Source organism: Adiantum capillus-veneris, chromosome 21, assembly GCF_014529385.1.
Source record: "Adiantum capillus-veneris isolate H3 chromosome 21, ASM1452938v2, whole genome shotgun sequence".
NCBI lineage: Eukaryota > Viridiplantae > Streptophyta > Polypodiopsida > Polypodiales > Pteridaceae > Adiantum > Adiantum capillus-veneris.
In genome coordinates, this window is record NC_140951.1 from 7,552,460 (window position 1) to 7,567,863 (window position 15,404).

A 15,404-nucleotide genomic window follows, 5' to 3' on the forward strand; every position below is an offset into this window, starting at 1 on the left:
GACAACAACTTGGAGCAAAAATTACAGATCTGCATAAGCTTATCAAGAGAATATTTTATCTCCAAGGTTGACAACAATGCTCCATCGAAAAATGGCAAGTTAAAGAATGGCTTACAATGACAAGCAATAAAATATTTTTCAAGCGAGCTATCCACAACAACCATATGTAGCTCACGCATTCCTTCAACATCGGCTACCTATTGTGGAAAACTCAAATTTCAATGGACCTTGAAAGAAAATCCATCATAAAGCCACGCCACAAGAGGATCAATTCTACAAGATCAGACACCTTAAAATCCTTCTTCGTGGTGGCCAAGACTGACAACAAAGAGAAGAGTACGCAATGCGAAGAAAAGTTGTCTCGATAATCAAAGATCAAATCACATATTAACATGACAGATATGAATCACTCAAGGAAGGGGGGAGTGTCATCAATGCCAAAGCTCTTCCAAAGCTAAAGAACAACCTTGAAGACAAAGATTCAACGATCAATGGAAAGATGAAGAATGCCATACAAAGACGTTATCATATTGTATGTATGTATGTATTTGTGTGAGAGAGAGATTGTGTGTGTGTACATAGGAGAAGCTATGAGGTATAGAGGTGAAGGCAAAGATGAAGATGAGCAAGATGGTGAGAGGGTTGAAATTTTGTAGGTTTTGGTGAGGGAGAGAGGATTGTGTGAGGGAGAGAGAGAAACAAGTGTGGTTGTGAGTTGTGGAGAGGAGAAGGTTAGAAGAGTTCAAGGCTGCCATGTGTGGCAAACCGGGGTCCACTATTTGGATCATATCTTGACACTCAAATTTCAAAAAATTATCAAAAATATGAGTAGAAATTTTTTCTCAAGGGATATATTCATGTTTTGAGGTTTGGCAAATTCCAAGTGGAATAGGCCGCCAAAGATTACACAAAAATGTGTACCTTTCTTGCCAAAGTCTTTGGCGGTCCCATCTTGGTTGACACTTCTATTATGCATCCCAAAAAGTCTTCATCCATGTGTGAAAGCACCAACACGGGCCTTGCGAATGAGGTCCCACTCATTAATATTTCAAGACCTAGCCCATAATGCAACCATTCAATAGAGTTTTTTTTTTTAAACACTAGTAAGGTGGAATAATAATATTTACATGGTGGAATAAAATATAGTAATAAATCACAAAAACCATGAGGATATAAAAATAGGTAGGTCAATTAGTAATTGTATTTTCTTCATTAATGTAGAAGCTATAAAGTAGAGCTAAACCTTGTTGAAGCTGTGCTCAGCCACCCGCTGCAATTAGTATGCTACTACTCGGCTATTCACCAATGCCCCTAGATAAATCCCACTTGTTGGTGCAGCCAAAGTGTGTCGGTTCTAGTAAAGACACATGCAGTGATGTGTATGATTATAGATGCATGGGAGAGGGCTAGAGCAGATGGGAAGAGCTTGTGCATACAGGTGGCAGCAGAGATGTATTCTTTATATGGTTTTAAAGGCCAAAATGACTCCAAGTAGGGTCTGACAGGGTTCTAAGGGAACAATGTCGAAGGTGTTGGTTTTTGGTCTTGATATGTAGAGCTTGAAGTGTTGAAGAAACAGGTCCAGATGGCTTGTCAAATGGAGCCACAATGTGCAACTTACGATTCTTTGAAGTTGGAGGTGGTTGCAGATCTAAGACGAATAGGCCAGATGATGCTAGGTGGTTTGAACTAGCTTGGAGCTATGCTTATGTAGTGCTTGATTTATGGAGCATGTCAGTCTTTTAAGATCATCGATTGGAGTCCTGGATGCCAAGATACGGCCAGTCAAATTTTTGTCGGGGGCCAGTTATGGTCCGGCGGGTTGGCCGCTGGGAGATGTGCCATGTGATGATTTTGGAGCTTCGCTAGGAATTATATGTGTTGTATGCGGCAAGTGAAGGCTACAGGAAGTTACAACGCATCAAATGGAGTCCACTTACAAGTTACAACAGTCTGAAATGAGAGTGCGATTGCGGAGAAATGATGCCAAATGCTTTTTTCAGTTTTGGCATGCTTCGTTGGAGTGCCCAAGAAAGTCAAAGGTTTGTGAGGTCTGCACATGCTCAAGCCAAGGATTGGGTCTTGCATAAGGATTCAATTGCTCAGTGATTAGAGTTGCAATCAATGAATGGCAGGTATATGAAGTCGGGCAAAATGGGGCTTTTTTGAGATTTTTGTGTGGAGAAATTTTTTGGGCCCTGGAGAAATTTGGAAGGGAGGTCCCTATGGAGCGCCATGTGGTGGGGATCTATCCCACATGCGCATGTGGGCAGCCGAATGGAGGGGTGTATATGCCTTAGCGTGGCCACCCATTAGCATCACAAGGTGGGGAATGGGAGCTCGTGAGCTCGGGCTATTGCGGACTACCGTTGGCACAGGGTTGGTGTCGTTTAGGGTGTTGGTCGGCGCCGCCGCCCTCGCGTAGCGGGTGATAATGTGGCAGATCCACCGAGGGGTCGCTTCCCATGCCAAGCTTTTTTGAAGAGAAGCAAGGAGAGCACCGATGGCACCGTCAGTGCCCCTCCCAAGGGGTGTGTCACATGTTACTTACCCAAGGCATGGCCACCACAAAGGGGCACGTCACATGCAAGGAAAGAGGCTAAAAATAGATCGAGAGGCCAAAAATAGGGGGAGAAGGCTCTCACACATTCAATAAGGGGCCAAACTTTTGCATTTGAGGGAGGCTCTTCTGGGGAGACAAAGGGCGAAGAAGAAGGAGAAGAGGAGTTTCCCGAGCACTCGAAAGGAAGGTTTTTTGGGCATAGAGCTCAAGAGGGAGCCTCCGAAAACAGAACAGAGACGGTTTCAAAGCCTTTTTTAGCCAACGAAGACCATCAATGCTCTCTTGCTTGTGTTCTCAAGAAGGGAATCATTCCAAGGTGGCATCGGTTATCTACTTCGTGTTGCTCGTTGTGTTGGAGAAGATTAAGCCGTGTGAGAGCAGGAATTTCTTGGAGTTCTAATAGTTGTTTTTTGCCATTAATCGAAGGGAACCATAGCCAAGTTTGGTGTCATCTCCTTCCCCTATTTCCCCCTTCTCGTCTTTGCTCTATCCTTACTGTTTGGTGCCCGTTTAAGAAGTATGTGCCTCTCCGGACCTGTGGTGTGAGTGAGAGAGAAAGAGAGTGCGGTTTGTGTTGTGTGAGAGCTGTCAGTAGTCAAGGTTGGTGCAAGGATTGTCTGTGTACAATCATGCGCATGATTTGTAAGCAAATTGTCAAGTTTTGAAGGTGAACTCTAGCGGATCAGGGTGCAATGGTTATCCTGGGCTATAGAGAGGCGTGCTATTTGTGTGCCAGGTGTGTTCTCCTTCCCCCCCATCCATCTTCTGGTGCCCCCACCGAGGAGCATCTGATTGCTCTTTGGGTTTGATCAGAGAAGCTTTTTTCGTCAAGGAGAGATGACAGCAAGAGGTTATGGTCCGATTTTCACCGGAGAAGAAGAGCCGTAGGAGTGGATGGCCCACTTTGAGTTATATATGCTATCGTTGCATATGCCTCCATGGAGGATAACAAGATGCAGATGGTTCCACTGCTGAAGCGAGGAAGGGCAAAGGCTTGGTTTTATGCTTTGGAGCGCGAACCGAGATTTATGTGGCCAGCTTTGCGGACTTGATTTCTACAGGACTTTCAAAAAGAGGCATCTCTTGTTGATTTAAATGCAAGATTGAAGAATTTGAAGAAGGATGTGAACGAAGAATTTCGGGGTTTTCTCGTCCGTTTTGAAGAGCATTGGAGGGATTTTGCGGTTGCCATGCTATTGGCAGGTGGCGGTGAGTACTTCAAGTTGGAGAAGTTCATGGCATGTTTGCACCCCAAGGTTCCAAAAAAAGTGGATATTGAAAGCCCGGAAAATTGCAACGGGGATGTTGCTATTGCACGGGCCAAAAGCAAGAAAATCAAGAAGAAGATCGAGCAAGGCGCATTGGGGTACGAGTTGGTGGTCATAAGCCCTGCTCCAACTCTAAGGGAGGAAGCACAAGCGGATAACCAAGGGAACCGAGGGGCGGTAGCAATTCCTCAACAATGGGTACATACTGTTCAAGATTTAAGTGAGCAAGTGCAAGAATTATGCTTGAGTGTAATGGACAGAGGGCAGCCGAGAGCGGGAAGAGGCAAGGCTAGGCAGCTGACTGGTAGGTGTTATGATTGCATAGAAGAGGGCCATTATGCTCTAGACTGCCCTCATCCACCAAGGGAAAGAGGTGGCATGTACCCTCTATTTGGTCGAGGCAGAGGACAAGCATAGTTCAATGGTCAAAGGGAGCAGCAAGCTATTGAAAATCATGCACCACCAGTTCCACCAGGTAATGATGAAGTGCAAAGAGTTAACATCATAGGGGTTGATCGATAGGAGGTTGATGTTATGGCCAATAAAAGAGCAAGAGGCGGAAGGGAGATCAAGACAGAGTTGGAAGGCAGAGCTAGGAAAGGGAAAAAGAAAGTGGACGAGAGGAAAGAGCAGCCTGAGCCAAGTAGACAGAGACGGTGACGAAAGATCAAGAAGGAAGATTTTCAATTGGGACGAGGTCACCTCGATTATGATCTGGTGAGTGACGTTCAAAACCGAAACGCTAACATCACTTTTGGACAACTGCTTGCATTGAACCCCCGGTTGAGGAGACAATGGTCGACCATTGTTAGTACAAGGCTACCCCGTGCAAGAGGTGATGCACATGCTGTGCATAATCTGGCCTTAAGGGTGGGGAGTCCCACAAATGTGCTTCCAGTCGTGGAGGTTTTGGTGGAAAGGAAGCAGCAGGTGCAAGCCTATATTGATTGTCGTGCCCAAGTTTGCGTGATAACAAAGTTTGTTATGAAAGATATAGGCATCAAGTCTATGGTCAAGTCTAATGTTCGAATGAGAATGGCCAACCATGACAAAGCTCAATGTTTGGGAGTAGCCCAAGATGTGAAGGTAAAAGTTATGGGTATTGAATGCCTCATTGACTTCTTTGTTATGAAAGAAAGTTAAAATGCCTATCCCATCATACTAAGGAGTTTGTGGTTGTTGGAAATTGGGGCCAAACAGGATTGGGGAACAAGAGTGTTTACCTTGCCATATCGGGAAAATGGCAGGCAAATTTTACTCAACTTGAAGACCAGAGAAAGCCGCTTTCACCCAGGGGCTAAGGATGGTCAAGATGGCTCCACTACAAGCTATGATTATGAGACGGAATTAACTTGTGAAGGAGGCTCAAGTAGTGTGGAAGAGGAAGAGAGTGATGAAGACTTGCTAAAGCTGGACACGGACCTATTTGGAGTCATGGTAAATTTTACTGAACCCTCTAAAGGTACGCAAGCTCCGATTTGTGGTCTGGAAGCTTGAAAAGTAGAGAATATGTTGGGAAAGGACCTGACCAAGCAGGAAAAGGAAAGTTATGTGGAGCTATGTGCATCGTATCCTAATCTATTTGCCACGGAATACAAGGATTTGCGGGGAGCAAGAAGGCTGGGAGATATTCAGAACGAGGATTTGTGGCAGGAGATCAACAAGCTGTTGGAAGCAGATATTATTTATCCCGTAAAAGAGATTGAGTGGGTTTACCCTGTATTCATTACACCAAAGAAGAATGGGAAGTGGAGGGTTTGTGTAGACTATAAACCATTGAATGCTGCTACCAAGTAGAACCACTAACCTTTACCATTTGAGGATGAGATTTGAACCAAGTCGCAGGTCATGAGCGGTATTCTATTATGGATGGTTTTTCAGGTTACTTTCAGATCGATATCATGTTGGAAGATCAGCTAAAGACCACGTTCATCTCACCATGGGAATTCTTTGCTTATCGTAGGATGCCTTTTGTACTGGTGAATGCATATGCGACATTTTAGGATTGGATGAATAGGGTATTTGGGCCATATCTGGGTAAGTTTATTAGAGTTTTTATGGATGATATTGGTTGCTATAGTTCCAGAGCAGAGCACTTGTCCAAGTTGAAGTTCGTTTCCAAAGACTAGATGAGGAATGAGGGCAATTGAACCCAAACAAGTGCAAGTTGGCACAGCCAGAGGCTCATCTTTTGGGCCATGTGGTCTCACAGAACAGTATTGAAGCGCATCTTGAAAAAGTGAAGGCTATAGTTTTGATGGAGCCTCCCACCGATGCGGCAGGTATGGCTTCTTTTCTGCACAAACTCAAGTATTTGACTAGGTTCTTTTGGATGCTCTCCCAGTATGTGTACCCCCTTCAAAAGTTAAGCCAGTAGGTTCATGGTTTCCAATGGACTAAAGACGCATAGATACCCTTTGACAAGGTGAAGGAGATATTGTGGCATTTGCCTATGGTGTGTCCTCCTAACAATGAAGATGCTTTTTATGTGGCCAGGATGGTGGGTACGGTTGCTATAGGTGTGGTATTAATGCAAGAGGTGGGTAAGTGCTACAAACCAATCTACTTTGATAGTAGAGTGATTAGCAAAGGGGAGAGATCATATACAGAGGCTGACAGTGGGTGATGACCTTGTTCTTTACCTGCCGCAAGTTCAAAGTGCATTTAATCGTGCGGAAGTTTTATGTGCTCACATCTAACAATTTGTTGCCTGAAGTGGTGCTTCATCTACAGCCAGGGAGAAGAATAAGAAAATGGGTACTGGAATTGTAGGAGTTTGAGTTTGAATTTAAAATTGATCATATAGTAGATCTCATTTGGTGGATATCTTGGTCAACAGGGATGCGGACCTACCCATCTACCCGAGGGTGGTGAAAGAGGATGTTGCAGAGGAACCAAATCTTAAGGAAGCTTTTACCATGTGGCTTAATGGCGCTTATAGGAGGGTTGTGTAAAAGGCAGGAGGTGGTGTGTTCATTCAGGATCCCCAAGGTACGGTAATTTTCTCAAGGGCCTATGATTTGGAGGGTGTTCACACAAATAATGAAGCATAATACTTGACCTTCACTTGGGGCTCAAGCAATGTGTCGAGTTTGGCATCTCCAGGCTGGTAGTTAAGGGTGATGCCCTCCTAGTTATAAAGCAGCTTTTGGGGCAGTGGTGGCCGGTAAAAAGAGATTTTCTCAAAAATTGGTTTTTTTCCATAAAGAAGTTGTTAAAGTTCCTTGAAGAAGTGCATTTCAAGCATGTTAGGAGAGAACACAATCAAGAGGCGGATCGGTTAGCTAGTAGTCAAGTGCAGACTCAAGTATCAAGTCTATATGTGGCATCGACTACTTATGCAGGTAGAGAAACTCTCAAGGAGGTTGATGATTTTTTCAGTACAGGTCAATGTTCGGAGGGTTGTCAAAGCTACAAAAGAGGAGAGTTGTTCAAAAGGTATGGAAGTTCACTCTGGTGGGAGAAGATTTTGATGAGCTACAGAACAGACGGAGTGTTGAGAAGAGTTCTTTACAAGGAGAGATTGGCATGGTATTGGAGCTGTGCCATGAACCAGGGCAAAGATCAAGTATTGTTTTGCATTTCAAGAGGTGGTTTTTGGTGGCCTTCAATTGTGTGAGATGTGCACTACTAGTGCAAGACATGCCATTTGTGCCAAACGATTGGTGAAAGGAGACTAGCAGATGAACCACAAGGGGCTATTGTAGCTCAGGATGCGTTTCGGTCCATTGCCCAATTTTGCAAGTGGTAAAAAATACATTTTGGTGGCCATCAATTATCTTACCAGGTGGGTTGAAGCAAAAGTGGTAAAAGAGGTGAATTCCCATACAGTTTCTCAATTTATTTTTTATTGCATATGCTGCCTCTTTGGAGTGCCTTGGGTACTCATTTCCGATTGGGGTCAAGGGTTTAGAAGCAATCTGGTGTGTGCACTAGTGAAAAAGTTGGGTATCCAGCATCGGTTTTCATCTCCATACCACCCTCGGTGCAACGGTTTTGTTGAGAGTGCAAATGGACAAATTGTCAAAATGCTCATGAAGTATACATACAAGAAGATAGAAGAGTGGGAAGCTAACCTTGATAAGTGTTTGTGGGCATACAGGACCTCTTACAAAGTGGCTATCAACTTTACTCCTTATGAGTTGGTTTATGGCAAGGAAGCAATGTTGCATGTTCATGTGCAGCTAGGTGCACTAAAAGGTATGTGGCAGATTAATAAGTCTCACCAAAATGCTCATGAAGTATACATACAAGAAGGTAGAAGAGTGGGAAGCTAACCTTGATAAGTTTTTGTGGGCATACAGGACCTCTTACAAAGTGGCTATCAACTTTAATCCTTATGAGTTGGTTTATGGCAAGGAAGCAATGCTGCCTGTTCATGTGCAACTAGGTGCACTAAAAGGTATGTGGCAGATTAATAAGTCTCACCAAAATGTTTTGCAGGATAAGATAACCAGTCTCGAAGCTCTAAATATGGACCGAGAAGCAGGAGCGGATTTCTATGTGAAACATCGGGAGAAAAGAGTAGCGAAGTTCAACCAACACTTGCCAGAGAAGCAAATAAGAAGGGGATTTAGTGATGAAGTATGAAAGATATCTAGATTTTACCTTTCAGAAGAATTTTAAGAAGAAGTGGATAGGGCCATACAAAGTCCATCATGCCTTTCCTAATGGTACTTATTTGATGATGCGGATAAACGATCGTCCCCTCAAGAACAGGGTGAATGGTGTGCGCCTCAAACCATATTGTGAGAGGGAGATGGTGCCAGCAGTGCATCAGTTTTGACAGAAGGGGATGGGCAACCAACCTGAATGGGGTTTACACTAACCATAAATAAGACTTTGTACATACAATAGGACAATTTTGGATAGCGTTTTGCCAGTTTATACAGTTGATAGAAGAATAAAGGTGTTTTTTGGTTGAACATGAATGTTCAACAAGGGGGTTGGGCAATGATTGTAATGTAAATGGCCTATGAACTTTAAGAGTAGTGGAATTAGGAAATTAGGTGAAGCACTTTTACTTTGTGAGCATAGCGGGTGAACTTAATTGATGGTAGCAACATAAACATGGTACTTAGTTAACTTGGCATGAACAATACTTTTGCAAGATAGAGAGAGAGAGAGTTTAGAGAACATGACAATAGTTGAGGACAAGATTCATATGGAGCCGGTCCCCCCTCCAAGAGGCATTTGTATTATAGTTTCTCCCATCAAGAGAGACTTGGTACAATACAATTTTTGTGTTCCTTGAGACCTACGTGATGCAATGAAGATGGAAAGCTTCATGCATCACAAGCATAACATAAAATTATAGAAAGCATTAACTATCCTAAGCCTTAGTCCCAAGGCCTCAAACACCTTCAAAGGTGGAGAGAGCTAGCGAAGAATGAGGGTAGGGAAGAGGAAGAAGAAACATTCCATAGGAGAACGAAATAGTTCCTCACTTATCATCACTCTTCTTGCTAGCATACATAATAGTATAGTAATGGAGATGGAAAAGATGGCAAGCTTAAGAATTGAAGCATGGCTCTTGGTTGGATTTGCATTCTGTAGCCAAGAGTGTTGATGTAGGCTCTCACTTCTCACAAGCTTGGAGAAGGAGGTGGTGTTCCTCAACTTTCAGCAAGTGAGAATGCCCTTGCAAATGAGTGTGTGTGTGGAGTATATCCCCCTAGCATCCCCCCTCCTTGCTTTGGGTGAATGGTGACTTCTCTACATGTTGCAAGCTCATTGGACCCCTCTACCCCTAGCCAATAACATGCAGCATGTATTCAAGTACATGGGTAGTCTTTTGACAAGTGTCCTCCTTACCCCTTAGAGAGAGAGAGCTTGAAAATATCTAGATATTTCTTGGATGGAAGTAGAAGCTCATTGGACCCCTCTTTAGCCCAACCAATAGCATTCAAGCACACCATGTGGTTAAGCTTAGTGAGAGTCCGACATGTGTCCCATGTTCCCATTTAGAAAAGGGGTGCCCCTTGGATGAGTGGAACGTTAGGTCAAAGATTCCCCTAACTTTGGGACTTTTATGCATAGGAAGCTTCTCAAGCAACTTCCTCATTAAGTGTGTAGGGTCTCTTTTTTACTCAAGCATCATACCTCCCAGGCATAGGAAGCTTCTCAAGCAACTTCCTCATTAAGTGTGTAGGGTCTCTTTATCACTCAAGCATCTTACCCCCAATGCATAGGAAGCTTCTCAAGCAACTTCCTCAATAAGTGTGACAAGTACCTCAAGTACCTTAGTCATCAAGCATGACAAGCACCTTAGGTGGAGTTCCCACCTGAAGCTCGCCTAAGGTCAAAGGCAAGTTTAGGTCGGGTTCCCACCTCAAGCACAGCCCGAGCTTGCTTAAGGTCAGACAAGTTTAGGTCGGTTACCACCTCAAGCTCAGCCCTAGCTTGCTTAAGGTCAAAGGACTTTTAACATTAACCATCGGAGGTCTTTAATGAAGCTAACCCTAAAATATTTTAAGCTCCATTAGTTAACTTTTCTCTTTGACATACTATCTCTCATTTGGGCCCCTTTACCATTGGCCCCGTGTTGAGATAGATCCGTAAACACATGTCTATATTCTAACCCTTGTTCTCGTTTATTATCTCACATTAAATGGTCAGTTTAATATGAGAAAATTATTTGGCTTGGTTAGATATTAGATATTTAATGAAATTACCTCTCTCTTGAGATCATAGTCATCCTTGACTATGAGATAAAAGAGATAAAGTCATAGTCATTAGTCAATTTATCTTAGCGGGTAGAGGATCCCTTTTCACCCTACAACATCATTCCAAGATGGATGACTAATCCATTTGGTGCTTGGGAGATATAGCTACTGCAAGCATGTCTGCGCCTTAAACTATGCCATTCGGTGAGCACTTTGTCCTTTGCATCGCTTGCAAGGAATTGCTTCATGATGGAAACTCGTAGAGTTTTCCATGTCTTTGGGGCATTGCCATTGCCACGAAGGCTAGCCCACCATTGACGAGCTGATTTTTGGAAGTACATAGCTACATGGCGTAGCTTGGAGGACTCTTTGAAGCCATCCTCTCCAAAGGCCACATCAAATTGTTGGATGAAGGCCATACTTTGTCGGTAGCACCAAAGGTGCCATCATAGGTGAGAAAAGAGATACTCTTTCCTCCTCTTTGAAAATTCTTGAGCTTTTGTGACCTTCACCATGCAGGGTAATATTTGCGATGTCCTCCCCTCTTGTATTCTCTAGGAGAATAGCCATAGCTTTCATTGGTACAGGAGGAAGGTGAAGAAGAAGGAGAAGAAGGAGAAGAGGGTGACCTCTTTCTTGCCCTTTTCTTCCTTGGTTTCCTCTTGTCCCTTTTGGACTGATGAGGAGAAGGACTATGGGTTAACCGTTTCCTCTTGCGAGGAGTTGGCAATCGTTTAGTCTGCCTTCTTCGTGGAGCCACATCTTTGGAGGAATTTAGGGATTCATTACTTTCTTGATCTTTGGATTCCTCCTCTCATATGGGAGAGAGTCTTCTTTTGGGGTCTCATCAAGAGGCCTCTTAAGCTCTCTCTCCTCTTGGAGAGGAAAGGAAATCCCCTAAGCACGAAGTTGTTGAGTAACTTTGGCTTACAAAGTGGGCCTGCCCATAGCTTGTTGCAACCTAGTGACAAAATAATTAACAAACATGGGGGCATCATCATTAGCACCTTGATGTGCAAAATTAAAGTTATCAATGTTCATTCTACTCTCTTGATAATTGTTAGCCATGTTAATTGAACTTATGTGTTTACTTAATGTATGATTTGGCAATTCAAAACCTTAGTTGCTACTCCTTTTAGCCTTTGCAAAAAGGCACTTAAGTATCTACACCCACGGCTTGAATTGGTTAATTATAGAGAGTAGTGGAGTGAGTCTAACATAGCAAAGTTGTCGAGGGGGGATAGCTCCTTTCGGACTTCTTATGGCTCAATAATGGTAAAGATGTAGGCAAGTCTAAATAGACTCTATTATTAAGACCAAAGCTCCCAAGGTCTGCACCATATCCCACATAGTGAAGTCGCGGAGCGGAGCGTAGATCGACTCACACACACACACACACACACACACACACACACACACACACACACACACACACACACACACACACACACACAGATACACAGAGAGCTTCACAGTACGCAGAGAAGTCATTTGAAGGGTTATCTCCCAAACCTTATTACCACAAAAGTATAAGTGCGTATATACAAAGAGTTAGTGATAAGTGAGTTAGGCGGGCGGGCGGCCATATCCGTATAAGAGGCCACTTGGACTTTAATCCCAACAACCTCCCACTTAAAGTCCAATGTGGCACTTTAAGTAACTATAAATCTATGAACATAAATGTACAAAGATTTACATGGTTGCCATCTATCCAATGCCCAATAACTCACAACAATGCACAAAGCCCTCTCCTGGAAGTCCCTTTGTGAGTAGATCAGTAGGATTGTCCTTGGTGTGGATCTTCAGCAGTTGTATCTGCTTGTCTTCAAGTACTTCCCTAATGAAGTGATATTTCACATCAATATGCTTAGTTTCACATATGACGGCAATGGTGTCATCAATGCCTTTCCCCTGTCCATATGGAAACGTTGCAACACCTTGTCAATATACTCTTCCTGAGATAAGTAAAGCATTTTCTTTGACCTATCTCGTTGGATACGCATACCCAGTATATGACTTGCCTCACCCATATCTTTCATGTCAAAAACCTTTGCCATTTTTGACTTAAGAGCTGAAATTTCATCCCTGCATTTCCCGGCAATTAACATATCATCCACATAAAGGACCAAAATCACCAAACTACCATCTTTAGCTCGCTTAGTGTAGAGGCAATGGTCCATATTGCTACGTTTGTAGCCTTGAGAGATCATGAACGTTAGAATTTATGATACCACTCCCTTGATGACTGTTTTAGACCGTAAAGAGTCTTTTCTGACTGACACACCAAGTCTTCATTGCCCTTCTCAACAAAACCTTCTGGCTGCTGCATATAAACTTCTTCTTGAAGATCACCATGCAAGAACGTCGTCTTGACATCCATCTGGTCAAGTTCCATGTCGCCTTTAGCAACCAACGCAGGTACACACCGCAGAGTAGTCATCTTGACAACCGAAGAAAAGATCTCATCAAAGTCAATACCTTGTTGCTGCTTAAATCCTTTAGCAACAAGCCGTGCCTTGTACTTGGGTTTATTATCATGAGGTGTAATTTTCTTCTTGTACACCCATTTGCATGGTAATGCCTTTTTACCTTTAGGCAACCGAACCAACTTCCAAGTTTGATTCTTATGCAACGAGTCCATTTCTAATTGCATGGCCAACTGCCATTTTTTCGAGTAAACCACTTGTAATGCCTCCTTGTAACAAGATGGTTCTCCGCAATCTGTGAGCATGGCATAATTTAGAGATGGCACATAACAATCAGGTGGTTTGGAGAAATGCTCAGAACATCTCACCACACCTGATCTGCCTCTCTAGCCTCTATAGGCTGTTCCTGAGCCTGACCATGTTGTCTTGATGTGCTAGCACAAGGTCCATCTTCCCTGAAGACAACTCTTCTGATATCCTCTGTCTTCTCTGGCTTAGCATGAAACTTGGCTTCATTGAAATGCACATCATTGCTATGAATAACTTTTTTGGACTTAGGATCCCAAAGCCGGTAACCCATCTCACCCGATTCTCTGTAGCCAAGAAAAATACACTTCTTGCTCTTTGGTTCTAACTTATTCTTGAACTCCATAGGAATATGGCTATAAGCTTCACAACCAAAGACTCTGAGATGCTTATACGAAGGTGCCTTGCCTGTCCATAGCATCTTGGCCACTTCACTCTTATCCAGAACCCTACTAGGAGACCTATTGATCAAATTGACTGTTGTAGCCACTACTTTCGCCCAAAATCCATCAGGCAATTCAGCATTGGACAACATGCTTCTGACCTTCTCTTGTATAGTCCTATTCATACGTTCTGCAACTCCATTTTGTGAAGGATTGTATGGTGCAGTAAGTTCCCGCTTTATCTCTTTTGCTTCACAAAAGTCTTGGACAACCTTGGAAACGTACTCTCCACTAGTGTATGTCCTTAAGCACTTCAGCTTCTGACCACTCTGATTCTCCACAAGCTCCAAGAATGTCTTAAAGACCTTGAGCACCTCATCCTTGTGCTTCAAGAAGAAAACCCATACTTTGCGAGAATAGTCATCTATGAATGTACAAAAGTACGTTGCTCCCCCTAGTGACAAACTAGGCATTGGTCCGCATAGATCACTGTGCACAAGAGCTAACCGTTCATCCCTACGATTCTTGTTTGACTTGTGCGGTTCCTGTGTTTGCTTACCATAAACACAATGCTCACAAAACTCAAAATCTTGAAATGAAAAACCATGCAAATAACCATAATGAGAAAGTATTTCCATTCCTCTTTTTGACATATGTCCCAGCCTACGATGCCACAGTGACACACTTGGCTTCTCAATCACATCAATTACATGGTTTTTAACCTTTGAAACATGTAAAGTGTACAGAGTTCTTAACTTGTTGCCATGTGCTACAGTCATCAAACCTTTGGATATCTTCCAAGCACTGCTCCCAAAAAACTGTCACATAACCCGCATCATCCAACTTCCCTGTAGTACTGATCAAGCTCTTTCGGATTGCTAGAATATGTCTGACATTCTTGAGCCATAAAGAAGAGCCATTCTAAAACTTCAACTGCACATATCCCACTCCAAGTATGTCACAAACCTGCTCATTGCCAAGTCTTACATAATCTTTAGTAGTCACATATGATGTAAACCACTCTTTGTGCGGAGAAACATGTAAAGATGCCCCTGAGTCAATAATCCAATCACCCATAGCATGTCCATCCTCTGCAGTCAAGAAACAAAATCAAGATTGCTTGTGAGGAAGATGTCACCAGCTATTATACCAGAATCACTGTCTGAACCAGATCCTGTGACAGTCACCTCTTCAATCTTCACTGAACTCTTCTTTTCATCTTGCTCAGAACTCTTTGTTTTGCCTTTTTCTTGTTTCCACTTCGTATAGTCTCTCTTCATGTGACCCTTCTTGCCACAATGGTAGCATTCTATGTCATCCTTTCACTTCGAGTCACAAGACTTACTTTGGTTTTGTGCCTTCTTATCCTTCTTCTCTTTAGATTGTTGTCTCCCTCGAACGACCAAAGCACTATTGCCTTTGCCTTTGTCAATGTTCTTCTTGTTCATTGAGATGATTTGACATGGCTGTCGCTTCCTTCATCTTCAAATCCACCAATTTCCTGAGCGAATAAATCTGAGAAGCAGCACTTTGTTTCTCGTACATACCACATAGCTTTTGCCATACGCCATATATTGTAGTCTCTTCTGCTACGTTAAAGTAAACATTTTTTGCCAGTGTCAGCATGATTTTGGAACAAGCTCACTCGTCAAGCTCTTCCCACTCATCTTCAGCCATACCTTCTGGTCTCTCCCCTTAGAGCTTCAGTGGCTTCACTTGTTTTTTCTGCACCAAAACCTGCCAAATCTGCTTCTTCCAGAATGGAAATTTTGTGCCATCCAGCTTCTTTATGT